This window comes from Danio rerio, chromosome 9, assembly GCF_049306965.1.
Source record: "Danio rerio strain Tuebingen ecotype United States chromosome 9, GRCz12tu, whole genome shotgun sequence".
NCBI classification, from domain to species: Eukaryota; Metazoa; Chordata; class Actinopteri; order Cypriniformes; family Danionidae; genus Danio; species Danio rerio.
Window position 1 is genome coordinate 12,360,842 of NC_133184.1, and position 20,232 is coordinate 12,381,073.

At 38.9% G+C, this 20,232-nt stretch overlaps 1 protein-coding gene across 4 annotated transcripts in view; it reads right to left on the bottom strand.

Annotated features, from left to right (window-relative positions):
* Positions 1 to 20,232, bottom strand: part of nup35 (nucleoporin 35) — an 86,476-nt gene that overhangs the window by 38,960 nt on the left and 27,284 nt on the right. The window contains exon 10 of one of the 4 annotated variants that reach the window (XR_012384872.1): positions 12,153 to 12,851. The exons of 2 other annotated variants lie outside the window; for them this stretch is intronic. The gene's annotated coding sequence lies outside the window, so the exon portion shown is untranslated. Of the gene's footprint in view, positions 1 to 12,152; positions 12,852 to 18,037; positions 18,527 to 20,232 lie in introns of those variants that run through there. One more of the 4 variants, XR_012384871.1, reaches the window with a different exon arrangement.

A 20,232-nucleotide genomic window follows, 5' to 3' on the forward strand; every position in this document is an offset into this window, starting at 1 on the left:
GTAGAGGCGCCGCGCGGACAAAGATTGACCGCGATAGCGCGCTCCACTGACGGGATCGCCTCATACCCCCTGGCAGCTCCGCCGTCAAGGGCGGTGAGGGCGGAGGCACTCGCAGCACGGGCAGAGAAAGGTGCCCTCCAGGACTGCGTGAGCCTACTGTGCACTTCCGGGAAGAAGGGGACGAGAGGCTTCGAAGGCTTCGCCTTCTGGTCCTCTACGTAGCACCCATCTAGTCGGTCCGGCCGCGGAGCTGGGGGATAAACCATCTCCAACCCCACGGCCGAAGCAGCCCGGGAAAGCACGGCTAACATGTCCGCTTCAGGATCCGATTTGACAGCGCTCACCTGCCCGGAGGGGGCGAGCGGGTCCGGATCTTCGTCGGACAGTGAAAGCCCACCCTCCGATGCCGCGGAGGACATCTGATCTCCGGTGTCAGCGAGTGTGAGAGCTACCATCTGGTTAGACGGATCACTCTCACCACCCGAAGCTTGGATGGAGCGCCGTGAGGAGCGAGAGGTCCGCGAGCCCGTGGGCGGCGGATTAGCTCCCGCTGAAACCCTCAGATCTGCCCGAGCGCCCGCTGCTTTTTTAGAGCAGGAGGCAACTGGGGTGGCTCGCTCTCTTGCGAAAGTTAGCCGCGATCTTAGCTGTGCAACGGTCATGGCATCGCAATGACGACATGAACCGCCCGCGAGCACCGCATTAACATGCTGGACCCCCAAACATGCAATGCAGTGATCGTGTCCATCATCCGGAGACAGGAAACCCCCGCATCCAGAAACGCACAGTCGGAGCGCCATCCTGAAAAGGACGTGCTGCACGACTGTGTTGCTCTTTTAGGAAAGTTGCAACTATACGCTCTGGAGGACCGGACCCAAAGAACCGCAGGCAAGGGAGTAACCCAGCTCGACCGTCTGCCACCGCGAAGACCCACTCTGGACCGGGAGACACACTCGTTCGCTCTGAAGTGCTGATCAGCAAGAGGAACCCTCATCGACTCACTCAGAAAGGATCTGAAGCGAAAAGGATGGCGTCTGCTGGCTTCAGGTGTGCTTATATGCTGAGATAATTGCAGATGTCGCACACCTGCGCAAGCTTACGCTGCCAATTAATTTCATTCATTGGCCCGTTCAATACTCTCCAGATAAGCGGCTTCTGATCCGAATCCTCCCATTCATGGCACTGAAGTTCCCCAACCGAAGGGGAACTATACTTCTAACTACAGTACTAGGTGTAGCTGCAAGCGTACAAGTTTGCGATGAATGTTTGCGAATGTTCGTTGGAATGGTGGATTTGGAAAACGTCAAATCAACGAATTATTTTTGTAACGACGAAACTTGCAACCTTACTTGTAAACATTTTAAATGGATAATCTTTTCTAACTCTAACCTAACAATATTGCACAAAAGAGAGTTGACATTGCATTGTTACTGAAACAGTCAACAAAAAGTAAAAAGGGATCTATCAAAACTCTCTTTATTTCACATATGCATTAGAGAATTATGTAAACCATGTGTGGCAGAAGACAGTTGATGAATGAAATGGGGAGGAAAGAATGTTTCTATAAAAATATGCTTGACTAAATTAGGTGCTACAATGCATTTGAGATGCAATCACTTTGATTTGGGCTCACTGACAAATGTCAAACCCAGCTGTCACACATCATTGCACACATGTCAGTTTGGCTCCTACTTTTCCTAGAGCACATAATGATTCTAGAGAGTACTGACTGTACATAAATATTCAGGCTGATTTCATTATTATTTGTAGAATTCCATATATAGCTTTTCCACACATACAATTTTTATGTTTATACATTAAAGTAAAATGACTTTTTGGTGTGGTAAAATCTAATAAATATACTGTCGTAATTTTTTATTGTAATATTAGATGTCAAGAATAACTAGAATTCTCTAAGTTAAATATTTAAAATGTACAAATTTACTTGTTGTAATAAATAAAATGAGTGGATAGAGTTAAATATCAATATTCATTTACTTGTAATGTTTCAATATTTTTTAATCATTATTTCTAAATAATATTTTCGGACCCATTCATTTATTCATTTTCTTTTCAGCTTAGTCCCTTTATTAATCAGGCATCAACACAGTGAAATAAACCACCAACCTATCAGAATATGTTTTACGCAGCGGATGCCCTTCCAGCTGCAACCCAACCCCGGGATACACCCATACACTCCTGCATTCACACTCATACACTCTGGCCATTTTAGCTTATTCAATTCACTTATAGCGCATGTGTTTGGACTGTGAGGGAAACCGGAGAAATGCACACAGAAATGCCAACTGACCCAGTTAGGGCTCAAACCAGCAAGCTTCTTGCTGTGAGGTAATCATGCTACCTACTGTGCCACCGTGCTGCCCAAACCTAGTAACATTAAGTCAATTTTAATAATGGATATGTCTAAGTGGATGTGTAGTTCCCAACATGTTTTGCATGGGATTGAATTTAGAGGAGAATATTTTGAAAATAAAAGCAATATTAAAGGATAAGCAACATTATTTTATTAGTGATTATTATATATATATATATTATTTTATTAAGATTTTATTGGTGTAATTCTAATTAGTTTAATGATTAAGAAGTGTTTTGAATACAGTTTTTTACCACCTTGCAGAAAAGTAGCACTCATGCTTTGAGTCTTGACATTTTTATTATCAATATTAATGTTTGATGCTTCACTCAAAGAGCCATACAGTAGCTGTGCTAACACTAGCTCTGAGGCCATACGCATTTTATGGTAAATTTGCTCTTGTTTTAAATTTTCTGTAAATAAAGTGAAATAACGCATTTCAAGTCAGTGGAAATGTGTGTCTTGATTCAATTAAGCCATGCCAAGTGTACTAATTTGTAAATAATAAGATTTACTTCCTTTGATAAAAGCAATGTTCCTTCTGCTAAAAAAGAACTTGACATTACTTGATTCATTTAAATGAATTCATTTATTTTCCTTGGGCTTAATCCCTTAATTATCAGGGGACGCCACAAAGGAATGAACCGCCAACTGTTCTGGCATATGTTTTACGCAGCGCATGCCCTTCCAGCTGCAACCCAGTACTTGAAAAAAATAAAAAGTAATTTAGAGTCAAAATTATAGATAATCAATTTACTTTACTTAATTTATTCAGGCGTGTTAGGTAAAACATTAAGTACACTATCTGACCAAAGTCTTGGCTCCTATCCAAGTTTAAGAAACAACAAATAATAACTTGACTTCTAGTAGCTCATTTGGTATCAGAAGTGGCTTATATGAAAGTCAAGGGCCTCTAGATTGCGCTTATTTTACCAAAATTAAAATTTGCCTTGATTTTTTAATAATTTAATTAGGACAGTACGATGACTTTGCTTAGACAAAAGTTTTGTCACTTAACAGGAATAATGTATAGTACAGAATATAAAGTCATGATGCAGTAAAAAAAAAAAAAAATTAATATTGTGTTTGACCCCCATAAGCTTGCATCCATTCATCTCTGCAATGACTCAAATAACTTACTAATAAAGTCATCTGGAATGGCAAAGAAAGAGTTCCTGCAGGACTCCCAGAAATCATCAAGATGCTTTGAATTTATCTTCAATGACTCCTTCATTTTACCCCAGACATGCTCAATAATGTTAATTTCTGGTGACTGGTCTGGCCAATCCTGGACAACCTTGATCTTCTTTGCTTTCAGGAACTTTGATATAAAGGCTGAAGTTTGAGAAGTGTTATCCTGCTGAAGAATTTGCCCTCTCCTGTGGTTTGTAATGTAATGGGCAGCACGAATGTCTTGATACCTCAGGTTGTTGATGTTGCCATTCACTCTGCAGATCCCTTCCATGCCCTCAAACTGAAAATAAACCCAAACCATGATTTTCCCTCCCCAAACCTGACAGAATTTTCTGAGTCCATGCAGGTTCCAATAGGTCTTCTGCAGTATTTGTGATGATTGGGATGCAGTTCAACAAATGATTCATTGGAGAAATCTACGACCTTCTACCACTTTTCCAAAGGATCAAATAGAAGTCAAGTTACTATTTGTGGCTCTTACAACTGGGATTGACGACAAGACTTTTGCCAGGCAGTGTACATTTTGCATGATATTGACAAGTTAATTCTACTTGATATAAGCTAGTAGAATTTACTTTAGAATTTTGCTTGTGCAAATTGTTATGAGGATATAATTTTTTTCAGTGTATATGCTAAAACACAACATACAGGTAAAATCATTTAAAACATAAAACCATGCGTCCGGAGCTTCAGAAAACATACAAATCATCAATCCTTTATAATATATTTATAAATGCGTATGTATTTACACTATAATATTATAAAGGTTTTTGTATCTAAAAATGTTACAATATGCAAAGCTATTAAACATACAGTGCTCGGCATATATAAGTACACCCCTTACAAATCTCTTTTTTGAAGTCATATTTTTTCAATAAGGCTATACAATATCATATTTGTGCAAATACATAAGATTAGTCAATACCGATGCTAAATCTGGAGCTTATCTAATAAAATAACTTACGATGACGGTCCAAAAACTAGTACACCCAAATTTATGTTATAGAAAAATATTAAATACAAATTTAAAAAAAAGAGGAAAAATTAAGAGAAGCAAAAAAAAAATATATATATATATAATTTTTTTTCAATATTTTGCTTGAATTTAATTGTATTATCTTTCAATTTCTAAATATGTTTGGTGACAAAAAATATATTTGTTTTGTTTAAATGCACCAAAATAAATTGCCTATATTCGCTAAAAATGGATAAAAATATTCTTCTATTTTTTTTTAATGGGGTGTAATCAATTAGGCTGTGCGCAGAATTTAATTAATTAAAGATTATATATATATATATATATATATATATACTTCATTTGACTGAACCTAAAAGGATTCAAAGAGATTTGTTCATCTATTAAGATGTTTATGCATGAAAAGTTACTAATGTTGTCAATAACCTAATAATGCACGCAAAAACACGGGTGTTGCAACAACATTTTATATATTGTGTCATAACATAAGCAGACAGTTTTAGAGTGCATATTAACATAAAATTAATTTGCACAAAGAAAGAAAGAAAGAAATGATTTTATCTTTCCTAAATATACCAACTATATAAATATACCATCTTGTTAAATATACCAACAGCCACTTTTACAAAATGTTTTTGTATTGTATTTCCTGCCTGATCTCATGAGAAAACGTATTTTACGTTTTGTCAGTTTATTGGAATTTGAGTTCAGACGTATGAAAATGCACGATTTTAAAAAGGAGGCGTGGCACCAAACCCCGCCCCTAAACGCAACCGTCATTGGGTGACGAGCAAATCATACTAAATTGTACAAATTAGATCATACGAATTCATATGAATCAGCCACTTAATCAAAATGTTATAATTGCCGTGAGATTGCATTGGTTTCTCTTACACACTTACAGTTGCATCTCTCCCCTAAACTGTTACAGTACTTTTAACATTAAAACATTTTCAAAACCCATACACACAACCAAGAGGCAAATTTGGTTCTGTATAAAAACATAATTATTCTATATTTTAAGAACAGGTCAGAAACCTCAGGCACATTGGAAATGGACAGCAAAAAAAAAAAAGCAGGCAGAATGCTAACTCAGACTCCAAGATATTGCTTACCTGAGGTTGTGAAGATATAAGTTATTAGACTGTGGATAAGAAGTGCTCTGCTGTGGTAACAGTGAGCACTCAAACAGATAATGCCATTCGGTGTAAACAGAGCAGCGAGCAATATCCTGATGCAAGCCTTAAAAGTGAGTGAGTTGAAACGCTACACATGTAAACGATTATCAACAATCTCACCTACTGTTTTTTAGTTTAATTACCAGAATGTGAGGCTAATTAATTCTCATCCCTTGAGAGGAACATTATGTTTTTACAATCTTAAAAACCAATTCAGAATCGTGGGATGTCGACGAGAGCAAAGATTTCTTCCTTTGAATATTAAATGAAGTACCCCTGAGAGCCGTGGGTTTCTCTCGGTCCCCAGAGTGGAGGCCAGATCATTTCTAATGCCTTTACATAAACATCACTATGTGCAGAAATTAAAGTGCGAACGCTTACCGTGTGCACTGTGGGAAACTTAAATCAGTGTGCAACATCCAGTAAAGAACAGAAGATTTCTTAATGAGTACCACACTAGGATGCCATGTCTTTAAATACCAAATACGGTATGTTTCTTCTATGGCACCATTACAAAAACCCACTTGTGAATGTTTAAAGACATCCATTGAGCAGCTAGAATGAAAGTTTTTTCTCATGTAATTTTTAGATGTCTATGAGTTATAATTAGAGTAATAATAAAGTTCAAGTAACATAAAATATTGATGTTCAAAAGACGTTCACTGAGGAGCCAGAATGGAAATGTTTGCTACGTCACCACACCTGTTTTGAAGATCCATTGACATCCAAAAGCAGTCCTTACTAATCAGATGTTGACACACCGAATCTGTTTTGTAAGTCCCCCGACATCCTAAAGTGGTCCACTGATGTCCAAATGCCTTCACTAATAATCATACACTGAGATACTAAACCTGTTTGCACATGTCTGAAAGCTGTCCAAAAACCATCTGAAAGTGGTCCCTACTAATCAGATGTTGAGACATTACACCTGTTTTGTACATGCAGAGACATCCAAAAGTGGTCATTAACCTCTGAAAATGGTCCCAACTAATCAGATGTTGAGTCACCAAACCTGTTATGCACATCCAGTGACGTACAAAACTGTACACGTCGACTGACCTATGAAAACAATAAATACTAATCAGACGTTGAGACAACAAATCTGTTTTGCACATCCACTGAGATCCAAAACCAGATTTGTAAGTACACCAACATCCAAAAGTTGTCCAATTATGTCCAGATGCCTTCACAAATAATCATACATTGATATACCGAACCTGTTTGCACATCCACTGGTGTCTGAAATCTGTCCAAAAGCCATCTGAAAGTGGTCCCTGCTAATCAGACATTGAGACACTAAACCTGTTTTGTATGTGCAGAGATGTTTAAAAGCGGTCCACTGACCTCTGAAAATTGTCCTTACTAATCAGATGTTGAGACATTAAAGCTGGTCGCACACCAGAAGTGCCGCTCGGCAACGTGCCGCACAATGCCACGCATTTTAGAATTCTAAACATAGGTTTCTATCAGGGCACACACACCGGCGTGGCAAGTCGATGGCTGTCGGCAGCGCCCAGCCATGACTCCGGAAACTCTTCATATTTCTGCAGCGCCACAGAGAGCCATCTGATAAGTTTCATTTTAAATATCATGCAAATGTGCGCATCTGGTGTGCGATACTTTCAACTGTCATGTGCACGCTGTGTCGTGGTGCTGAGCGGCGCATCTGGTGTGTGACGCCTTAAACCTGTTATGCACGCCCAGTGACGTACAAAAGTGTACGTTCACTGACCTCTGGAAAAAATTCTAATACTAATCAGACGTTGACACATTGAACCGGTTTTGTAAGTCCATCAACATCCTAAAGTGGCCCACTGATGACCAAATGCCTTCACTAATAATCATACACTGAGATGCCCAACCTGTTTGCACATCCACTGACGTCTGAAAGCTGTCCAAAAACCATCGGAAAGTGGTCCCTACCCAATCAGACGATGAGACACCAAACCTGTTATGCACATCTAGTGATGTACAAAAGAGTACACGTCCACTGACCTCTGAAAGCTATTCATATTAATGAGATGTTGAGACAACAACCTGTTTTGCACACCCACTGACATCCGTATGCAGTCCACTTATGTCCACTGACATCTGAAAACAGTCCCTACTAAGCAATAAAAGACACTGAGAAACTGAACCTGTTATGCACATCTAATGATGTCCAAAATTTGTCCAAAAGTCAATTCCTACAAATTAGACAATGAAAAATCGAAGCTGTTTTTCACATCTTTTGACGTATGAAAGCGGTCCAAAAGTGCCCCAACAAATTAGACTTTGAAAAATTTAACCTGTTTTGTATAACCACTGATTTCTGGAAACTGTCATCTGAAATCAGTCCCTATTATTCAGACATTGAGACACTAAACCTTTAAACATAAACTGACTGAAAGCCATCTGAAAGCCATCCAAAATCAGTTCTAAATAGACGCTGAAACACCGAAGCTGTTTTGCATGTCCTCTGACGTGAGAAAGCTGTACAAAAGCAGTTCAAGAGTGGCCCCTACAAATTAGAATTTGAAACACCAAATCTATTTTCATCTTAGGGTTACAAAACCTTTGGAAATTGTAAACTTAATTCTTTTATATCAAGTTTTTAAATGTAACTCCCCCCAAAACCCACCGTTTATAGTGTCACACATACCATAAAAGCACTGCTTTGTCAGTCTTTATTCAACTTCACATTCTGTAGACAATTAGTTTTACTATAAAGTGATAAAGTAAATGCTGCTGGGTTTAAAAATTGTATGAGCAGAATATCCATGAAACCCTTAACAGCTTCACTTACCTAAAATAACTATAGAGGGGATTATATGCAACACCCTTAAAATATTATCATAGTTAATGGTAAATTACCCCCTATCATAAGCATCATTAAGGGAAAAACTCAAGGTGCTTCATACAACCATGGATTGCAGGTCCTGCCAGATAGATACAACTGTAAAATGGTCACAAGAATTATTTTTAAAAAGTCAAAAATTGATAAACAGAATCAAAATTCATGTTTCATATGGAATCCCTGTACTTTGAAATTAGGAAATTTAAATCTGGTTCTCAATCCTCTCAATACAAGCTTACTAGAGCTGCTTTTACGGCATGCACATTGGAAGAGTGCGGTGGGTTGCAGTTGTGTGAGTGAGGGAGAAACAGAAAATTGATGATAATAATACACTCTCCTTCTTGAACTACAAGTAATACCACTGTATACCCTGTATTATATAATCCTACACTGCGTATAAAATTATATTGGTATAAATTAATGTATAGATATACCACTCAGCTCACCACGACAGTGCTGGACTGTTCAGTGGAAACGGGCCATGTGTACTGTACCGATTCATACTGTTCAGTTAAAATGGGCCATTAGACAGTGGAAATGGAAATAAATGAGTACTGTACTGTACAGAACCGTACCACTCAAATCCAGAATTGACAAACTGCTTTATTCACGGTAATAAGTAGGGGTGTCAAAATTAATCGTTTCTTCGATGCACCGCAATGCAGACGCGGACAATTCGGTATCGGTTTAGTAATAATCATAACTGGTTATTACTGACGTCATTTACCTCATATGCGCTCTGTCGCGAGGGAGACGATTGCGAGTATTTACAACGCTCTTACTACTTAATACTCATGAACTGTGCACAATTTCACTGTGTATGTTTGAGAATGAAAGTAGCCTACTCCATTTCTCTCTCTCTCTCTCTCTCTCTCTCGCTCGCTCTCGCTCTGTCTCTCTCTCTTTCTCACACACACACACACAGTGGCCCATTTGACCTGCTGGCGTGGCTTTTCTTCTCCTCTTGGCTGTTTTACAGTGTTACTTTTGGATACAGAAACGAGCGCGTGTCTGCAGAGTTTTCTCCACCGTGTCTATCATAGATCGGCTGTGAGATCGCCGCCTGCCGCTTATCATTCATCTGAAGAGCGCAGCGCGCAAGAGCCAACCGCAACCGTTTTTGTTGAGGATGTAACCAATCAAAGGGGTGTAAGAGAACTAGACAAGGATCAGAAATTGAGCTGGATATTTATATTTGTTTATATTATTTACTAAATGCTCGTTTTTTTAAAGTTACAGTTTATATATCTGACTGTTTTATATTAAATGACACAATTGTATTACAAATAATAGCCTATATAAATATAAATATATTCATACATTTTAATACAAGAGCTGCTGCTGTGAAGAAAATATGACAGCATCGTCAATGCACCGTGATCCACCGAAATATCGAATTGAACCGAATTGATAACATGATAATCGTAACCGAACCGAACCGTGAAACTAGTGTAGGTTCACAGCTCTTGTAATAAGTTTACTAAACTAAAATGTCCCAGCGCATTCACTGGGTCTCATGTTTACATTACATTTAGCAGAGGCTTTTGTTAAAAGCAACAAACAAATGAGGAGGCATTAAATGATACACCATGAAGTTCTACCTACATAAAGGATCTCCTAGTGCAATAAATGATAAGCTAGAGTAAGGAGAGAAATGAGATTAGTTTTTTTAGGTACACATGCTCACAAAAGAGATTTTTACTAGTCATTTGAATGAAACCAGTGAATCAGCAGTCCACATGAGAGTGCGAAGATTATTCGGCCAGTGAGGAACATTTAATGAAAAGGTTGCATGCCGCATTTCCACTGTCGGGCCAGTGCAAGCCAGGGCTTTAATCGGGCTGGGCCAGGCCAATCGCCCGGGAGGTTGAGCAGTGAGGCCGAAATCATGTCGCGTTTCCACTGTCGGGCTAGTAGCTCGCAGTGCGTCACGCAAACCCTGCCCCCAGAACGTCCCCCGAATCAAAACGTCACACAACCCGCCCACTTCAGCGGGAATCAGGCAGATAAAGCACACCATCACATCATTATAAACCATTTAAATAAAGACATCCGAAACAAACAAATGACCCGTTACTGTTCAACATTACATTATCTGTCTATACGCACAGGCCTGTGTGTTCTCATTCATCATATTCATTTACTCACCGACCGACTGTTGGCATCGAAATTGAGTGGTCTCGCCACTAACGGAGGGTCCCAGCGCAGTGAGCGCACCATCCAAAAAATAAAACCACAGAAATTCTCTGTTAATAAAGACAGAAAAATTGAAAGAAAATATATTTTATAAAATCCTCATTTTGATAGACGCCGCCAAACATTCAGCCCAAATGCTCCAGAAAGACCTGAAACATTAATTTTTCCCTATAGGCTAAATGACACTTATGAGAATGAGGTGATTCCCCTTTATTTAACGATATTTAAAGAAAGTGTTAAGTATTTCAGCACATTAGAGCAAGTAATAAAATATAGCTTATGTTTCCTTGCGCTCAGCAGCTATCCACTACTAAAGCTCCTCATGTATTTAAGAAAAAAAGATAACCTAGCCTACAGAAAAAAAGGTCGCCTTTCTGCTTCCACTTACCAAAAAAATGCTCTGTTCGCAAGATTTAATTAATATCATCGCATTCAAATACTTATTAAATAATATTTCAAACCTTCTTCTGTGTTTATTGTTTTTAGGAAATATCTAAAATCTTTTTTTTTTCACATAGGCCTTTGTAAAATGAAAGTTTACTATGGCTTTAAAACGGTTTGATATATGGGTGTTTTAAATAGCTAAATTGGATTAGCTTTTGTTTGTTTTATACTGCTTTATTTATTTAATGTGATTTTATTTTATCTGATATTTGTAATTCTTTAAATTATTTCAATATAGCTTAGGCTATTTTATGAAGATATGACACTATTGTTTTGAGCCTACAAAAGTGGACAAGAAATTTGTCAAGTTTCATGTCTTTCTGTTGTATTCATATTGTGTATTATCTCCAAAATAAATAACAAAAAGAAAAAAGCTGCGCGGCATCAACAGAGCTGAGAAGGGATCGCTATTTTCCTCGGTCTCTCACACACATACAGGTATCTAAACGCGCACAAACACACCTTAAAAAGATGACAAAATCTTTTGAAAACCTTTACAGTCTGCTATTTCTTAAATATGGTGTAAAGATTATTATGCGTTATTGAAACATCAAGGAGGACACAGCAAAGAAGTCACTTATAAATTAAAACTTTATTATTTTATGCAACAGCCTTACATTTAGAAGGGAAAGGGGGATCATATGCAAAAAGAGCCCAGCCTATAAGGCTAGATGTTTTCTTTCCCTTATTTATTTATTTGATAGGCGCATGTAACTAGTGTCCGCACTCCGCACTGAAGCCCCAGTTGGCCCAAGGTTATCGGCGGGCCTAAAAAGGCCGGCCGCTAGCCCCAAGAAAGCCCCGATTTGGCCCGATTAGGCCCCGGAAGTGACAGTGGAAACGCGACTGGCCTTGGCTCGGCCTGGCTCGTTCGCTTTAGGCAAGATAGTGGAAACGCGGCTATTTACTTACCGGTGCTTGATGCCAACATCCCAAAATCTCTCAGGAAGACTTCTAGCACCTTCTACATAAAGAATTGGTGCAGTTCTAAGTGTACAAGGGGTGTCCAACTTAGTATAGTACTAAAAGGTTTACCAAATAAGGTGGCCAGTCAGTGTATCTCTTGGTGAAATTTCTCATTTATAGATCATTGACTTGATTTGGTCTGTTGGAAATTGACTTTTAGACTATACATAAGAGGGTGTTGTGCATAAAATACTTTTTTTTTTTTAAATCCTAAAAATGATTAACTGTAACAACAGATTGACTTTAAAATAGTTTAAAACTGAGCATGTGCTCATTTATTAGGTATGTTACAATTGACCTGCAGTTGTTTATGCACAGGGAGAGGAGAAAAATCTAACCCTTAAGGGAAAAAGGGCACAATGAGTTGTGAGGTGAATAGGAGAAGCAGCTGTTGGCAATAGTTGTGTTAGTTCCTTCTTATCTGTTCAGCGCTTTCCCCTGTTGCTCTATACACACACTTCTGTGACTATATCTTACATCTCCCATTTCCTTTGGTCCACATGCCCACAGAGTCTGCTCCCGATGTGATTGTTCTGACTTTCAAATAGTTCTGTCTGCCAGCTGGGATCAATAGGGCTAATCCCTCCTGTGGACGCATCCTGTACTCACTAAAGCAGGTATTACTGACACGGTGTGATCATTTTTATATATTTTTTTCTGGTAGGGTGTCTGATGCCGTAGGCTCTCCTAGAACGAAGATAAACAAGGTTTTTATTAGTGTGATATATTTGTGGGCCACAGGTGTTTGAAACAGCAATTTCTTAGATTGTGGGAAACCTGCAGAATCCCTGGAATAAAATCACTTGTCTGAGGAGTAATTAATAGTGTTTTTTTTTTTTTTTTTTCGAGATGTCATACAGGGCAGATTTGGAGCAAAAAAAAGTGTATTGACAAAAAGGGAGTTTTTCAAAGATCGTTAAAATTTCAGTTAATTTTTAGTCAGGCACAAACTTTTGCTACTATTTGCTACTATAAGCACTAGGACTGCGTCCGAAACTGCCTACTACTCAGTAGGTACTGCATTTGAATGCAAACGTACTACTCGGCTTTTAGAAAAGTATGTTCTATACAGTATGAATGTGAAAAGTATGAATGGAATTCGGACGTACTACATCCGCCATTTTGTCATGGTCACGCGACCTACCTGCGTCATTTGCGTCGCTTCACTCCCATTCATGAATTCGCTTGCGGGGCATCATGGGATAGAGCAGCGTGCATGGGATGCGCACTCCAGAATCTCACCGGAAGTAGTAAGTCATCCGGGTACTTCTCGCATACTGATTTTCGTATTCTATGAATTCGGACATACTACTCGGCTCGCATACTGATTTAAACATACTATATAGTATGGAAGTATGCGGTTTCGGACGCAGCCTAGGTCTGACAAGCAATACACATATTGGTAACACTTTCTTTTGATGGTCCATTTAAGCATTAATAGACTGTCTGCTTAATATCTGCTGATGCTGCTCCTTCAACAGACATGTAACTGACTATAAGAAACTTTGCAAGTACAAGCCCAAATACACTAACCCTAACCCCAACCTAACAGTCTACTTATAATCTAATGAGAATTAGTTGGTATGTAGATGCACTGTAACTTAAATTCAACAAATGGACCAATCCAAATTATATCCCTTAGCCCTTCCCCTTACCCCTTGTTTTGTGCATTCCCGTGAAGGGGTAGGGGTGTCCCAATTCCCTTTAGCTTGAAGGCGTAGAGTTAAGAGGAAGAGGTAGATAGCCCTTCGAACTGAAATTTTTCAGGACCACACTCAAAACCAAGGTGTAAGAAAATTTCCCAGAATACATCAGCGCCTGCATAGCTACACCCAGAAGTAAAGAGATCCACAAATTAGTATTTTTTGTCATTAATACCAATTTTTGCAACAAACAAGCTCATGTTTTAATATATTCATGACCGTGTTTGTGTTTTACCATCATGCTTTAAAAAAAGCTAAAATAAAAATCTCTGAAACTTGATATATATAATCCTTAATAATAACTCCTGTATAGCAGTCATTCTGACACTCGAATCCCCTGGCAGAAAGGTCTAGTGGCTGGAATTGACCTTTTTACAGTGTCTGCTATAATGTTAATGTTGTTTTCGTGTGTTTACATAGATGAATATGGCCACTGTGTAAATGTTACGATAGTTACAATCTTACTGCCACATTAGATCGTTATGATAAAATGATATATGCCTTCAGTGATTTCCTGAAGATAAATACCAAAAAATAAAGCAACTGGAATAACTACAGCAGTTGCGATCGTCTGATCTCATATAAAGAAAGAGATCGCAATGACATACAGTATGAGGACGTGTGCAGGTGTTAGTGCTGTCCCATTTCTTAGGGGGAAATTTTGAAGCCTTTCCTCTTCACACTCTGTTTGAAGGGCCAAAGGGAAGGGGTACAAAAAAGAATTGGGATTGGGCCAAAGTGTGACCATATATTAAAGTCATTTTTGTTCATTCAGTTTTTATCAGTGATCCATAAACAGACAGCAATATATCTTCCTATCTGTTGAGACTGATTCAAATACCAACTTGTAAACTGAAAACAAGCATTTATTTTCTATTCCGAATTTTGCACAAAGCTGTTATTTACATAAAATGACATAAAAAAAGAAACGAGCAGGATTTCATATTGCAAATGGACTGTGTTTTACTTCTTTTGCTCATTTTCTCTAGCCGTTCCCAAGAGTTCTAATAAGACACATTGTTTGCCACGGAGAATGAATTTAAACATCGACTCGAGTGTATGTTTACAAAGTATACAGCAAATTACTGAGGAAAAATAGGGTGCCACGTTGCTGGGGAACGAATGCTGTGTTAACAGGACCTGCGAGAAATAAAACTCCTTGAATATCTAAAAAGCCAGCCAATATGGATTTGTTCACGAGACACTACTGACATATTATAGTTATCCTGTAACCGAGAGAAGAATAAATGCCATTAGAATTCCCCTGCTTCTCTCTCTGCGCCCACGCCTCCTCTGGGCGGGGAGGAGACGGCCTTGTTCCGAACTCCCGATAATACGCTTCATACTCTTTTTTTTTTTTCTTCCCCAGAATAATTTTCTGCTGACTGCTATTATCTACCATTGGTGAAAATCTATTTCTGATCCTGGTGCCCCCTCCATGAGAACCTGCGGGGTAAATCTCCCACTTACCAGCGCTCCCTGTGGGAAGGCAATCACTCAGTGTCATCCCACCTTCGCAGATGCCGGGAGTCTCGTAGGATGTACCTACCTTAACTAAGGTCATACAGAGCCACTCGTCTTTGCATCTGTTGCATGGAAACAGCGAGAAGAAAAAGAGGCTAAAAATGCTAACAAGCTCCTTGGAGGGTTTCGGCGATGTGTAGCATCCAAAGTGACTGGAGGTCAACTCAAATGTATCTCCATCACAATTATGAAAGAGGAGGAACTGCAAATATACATTGATTGGTCCTCTAGCTGCCACTTTCTTGGCCAGCTCTGAACCAAGCAAGGCCCCAGGGGTGTTTTTGTGCAGTGAAAGTCGCATGACCGTCGTTATCTCGACGGCTCGTCGGTACAAAGCTGTGATTACCGGTGACCTCTAAGCACTGGGAGCAAAGGCAGTGAGACCGTTCCCTTCAAATGCACATCCGTGGAAACATGGCCGCCGCGGGCTCTCGTGCCTGCAAACTTACACTTCCATCTGTTCTTCTCAACATTATCGAAAAAGAAATAGGGCAAGACAAGGCGGTTGGGGGGAAATCTCTCCTCAAGCCAGGCGTGCATCCTTGTGATGACAGACTGCTGGAGGCTGAGCATCATAGCAAACAATGCTGTTAGATTTATAACAAGAAGCCCAGAGCACTGGCTGAAGGCCATCTCATGCTGAGAGCTGGGAAATGTACACAAGATGGATGACAGAGAACGACTGGTAAATACTGCGTGAACAATGGGCCATTGTGGAAGAGTCACTGAGGACACCCTTGCTTTTAGTTCAGCTCTCATATTTATATTGCCTTAGTTACTTTTTAATGCGCTCATGGCAAAAAAAACTCGCATTCCTCTTTGATCTTACCAAGAGTACATGCATTTATAAACTACGCCGATGACTGAGATGAAAAACATCAGCCATACATCTAGACAGTGCACATCTAGGTTCATCAAATCCCATCCTTGAATGATGAAAGTGCAAGACAAAGGACATTTAATCATGCTCAATGTAGAGGAACATTTCATATGGGTTCAATCTACAGTAAAACCCTTGCAGTCCATATGTGAACAGGATTTTTAATAATTAATTATCTTCTATTTATTATTGATTATTAAAGCAATTTCTTTCAATATTACTGTGGGTATAACTGAATAAAATCATAGGTCTTTTGGTGAAAAGTTTGCTCAGGCGAATGGGAGGTAGCGGAAACTACAATTTTCATCAGCCCAGGAATAGCCATCATCCTTTGCGGTCTGTTGTCGCTACAGATCCAGTAATGCAGAAATGGAGGGTGCTGCTAGTAGCGGCAAAGAGAAAGAGCAAAAAATGGTCGAACCTAAAGTGTGTTTTAAATCAGAAGTGTGGAAGCATTTCAGTTTCTCTCTGAAAAGAAACAAGAAAGAAGAAAAGGTGACAGAAAAAAGGGTATGCAGGCACTGCCAGACTGTGCTGAAATACAAGTCGGGGAATACGACTAACATGATGGGGATTCTATTAGTCAACGGGACAGCAGAACACAGCACACTGCTCAGATTGATGGAGACATTGACTTGTACCACCAAGAGACCTCTATCTCACTCATGGCTTGTCCTTTCGAGTGGTGTTTTTTTTTTTACATGGTTTAATATTTTTTGTTATTAAAATTGAATAATTAAAGTTCCTGTTTGAAAGTTTACAGATAGATCATTTGTATGTCCTTGATCTGTTCAGTGTTGAGGTAACCTGAACATTCTAGCACTTTTTTTGAGTCTCTTCAATAGTTTTGTTTTTCCTTTAAATGATTTAATAAATACCGTACCGTGCCATTCATACTGAGGTATTACCGTATCGTGAAATTTTGATATCGTTACATCCCTAGATACACATTATAATAACGCTATTCCATTGGATTTATTAATTATTACAGCTACTCATGACAAGTATCTGTGGGAGGGATTAATAGGCAGATGGATTAATGGATGGATATTATAACAATGCTACACCATTGGGTTTATTGATTATTAAAGCTATTTATTTAACAACTATCTGTGAGATAAATGGATGGATAGATAGATATCATAATAATGCTATACCATTGGATTTATTGATTATTAAAGCTATTCACAACTACTATCTGTGAGATAGGTCTCGAAATAAATTCCTTGAGGGCCGCAGCTCTGCACAGTTTTGCTCCAAACCTAATTAAACACTGCTAATCCAACTAATTAAGGTGCTCAAGACTGCTAGACACTACTAGATCAGCTGTGTTTGATTAGGGTTGAAGCAAAACTGTGCAAAGCTGTGGCCCTCCAGGTATTGAGTTTAAGGCCTATGTAGATAGACAGACAGACATACATACAGACAGAACAACGCTATACCAATGGATTTATTGATTATTACAGCTACTCATAACAACTATCTGTGAGATAGATAGATAGATAGATAGATAGATAGATAGATAGATAGATAGATAGATAGATAGATAGATAGATAGATAGATAGATAGATAGATAGATAGATTGACAGACAGACAGACAGACAGACAGACAGACAGACAGACAGATAGATAGATAGATAGATAGATAGATAGATAGATATATAGATAGATAGATAGATAGATAGATAGATAGATAGATAGATAGATAGATAGATAGATAGATAGATAGATCAATTACATGAAGGAAATGGACAAACGACCGTTTCATCATTTACAGCATAGAGAAACATTTTATTTTTGAGTGCAAGATTCTACCCCTCGTCCAATCGACTTGAGAACAGAGCAAAAGCTGGCAGAACTTTTGGCTTCTGAACGATTTCTCCTCCTCTCCTCCAAATCAATTGGATATTTCAGTTTTTCAAAGCTGTTCATAACACCCTTCCCCACTTCTCGTACGTGTCTGTGAAGGAGCCCGGGCCCTTAGTGAGGCCGACTATGGCTGAACGAACATATGACTGATTGGCTACAGATAGGGTTCTGGCAGGTGCGCACACTTCGGGGCGAAGTCTACGAGTCCACATTCCCCTGAGTCGGTGCCACTTGTCATTCAGGTGATCAGACAGGGGAAAAGATAATGTCGTATCTGAAGTCAGCCCATAAATCAGCTCACAAACTCTTTTAGACTTCCTCTCAGCTCATCTGATAAACATTAGCGTCCGCTCTCTCCGAGCGCGGTGGTTTCTTGTCTCGTAACCTGAACAATTATCAGATGAAAGAAGCATTACGAAAATGTTTTTCGGGGTTTGTAAGTGAAAACATCTCTGAAAACCACTGAGACATCAAATAGTCTTTCTCTAAGGATATAAATGCAGTGCTTGTAGATGTGGAATGTAGAGGACTGTGACCTTCTCAATGAGCAGCGGAGGGACCGGAGACAGCAGCTGCTTGGTAAGAGGCTACAGCTGCCCACATCTGGCAGTCACTTGTGTCAATCAGGGACTTAGGGCAATTTCCTATTTCAATGATTAATTCAAATAATTTGATGTACTACAGTATGCATACCCTAACATTTACTGATTCCTTTCCCCAGTCCTCTAAGACCATATGGAAACTAACCTATGAATACACTAATAAATGACTAAGCACATTTACATAACTCAGCATTTCATCTGCAGTCAGCTTGATTCTGAGGTAACAAACAGGATGCAGATTACAATTAGATAGACGGATGGATGGACGGACAGACAGACAGAAAGAGAGAGATAGATAGATAGATAGACAGACAGACAGACAGACAGACGATAGATGATAGATAGATAGATGGATGGATGGATGGATGGATGGATGGATGGATGGATGGATGGATGGATGGATGGATGGATGGATGGATGGATGGATGGATGGATGGATGGATGGATGGATGGATTCATGGACAGACCAATAGATAGATGGACAGACAGACAGACAGACAGGATGCAGAATTTATTTGGAGGACTGCTTGATATAGCCTTTGTATGGCTTTATCCTAAATACAAAGGTTTACAAGCCTTGCAGTCTGTCTTATGACCTGTTAGGCTTTTAACTGCACTTTTCGCATCTGAAATAGTTCAACCTGGGTCATTTTAAACTTTAGGTTAACCAAATATTGGGTTATCTGTGACATTTATCACATTTAACAATGATCGTTAATAAGATAGATTACCAATTGATTATGGGTATTCATATATGCTGTTGTTTTACCCTGTACATTCCTAAACTCTGAGAGGTTTTTGATTCAATGTTTACAGTGTTATTGATTGGCCCAACACAACATGTGACCTGTTTATTTAAAGGCTCTAGCATTGCACATTCTCATATTGATGGCTGCCATCAAATAGTTTTCGGACTGCAAATAAAAACATATATATATTACTTCTGCACTCCAATTAACATATTTTTCCATTGTTTGACATTTCCCTCCTCTAAAAATGATACATGACTATGCAAACAATGCATTTTTTCGAACAAGGATTATTCAGGTTAATTGTCGTGTGAAAAGGACTACAAATCTAAAGCATAAAGTCTTAGGCTGTTGCCAGTTTTGGGGTTGTTTTAACAACCTTTCATATTCATGTTTTAGTCTCTTAATTAAGGCCTGATCACACCAAGCACGCTAACTACAACTACTTAGCAATAAATATTTTTGCGTATACACTGACTTTTCGATGCTGTTCATTTGGCAATACCAGCAGATATCCTCAGTGTGCGATTAGCTCATCTGTCCAGTGAATCATGCTTGTGACATGGAATCAATCTAACCAAACAGTGAATTTAGCAATTGCTAAAAACTACAGCGTTTCTAAAGAGGGAAAACAAAGACGCTAAAACTAGTACTGGACACCTTAAGTATCCCTATTTTATTTTTATAATTTTTATAATTTACAACGCTTTCGCGAATAATTTTTGTGTATTTGTATCATT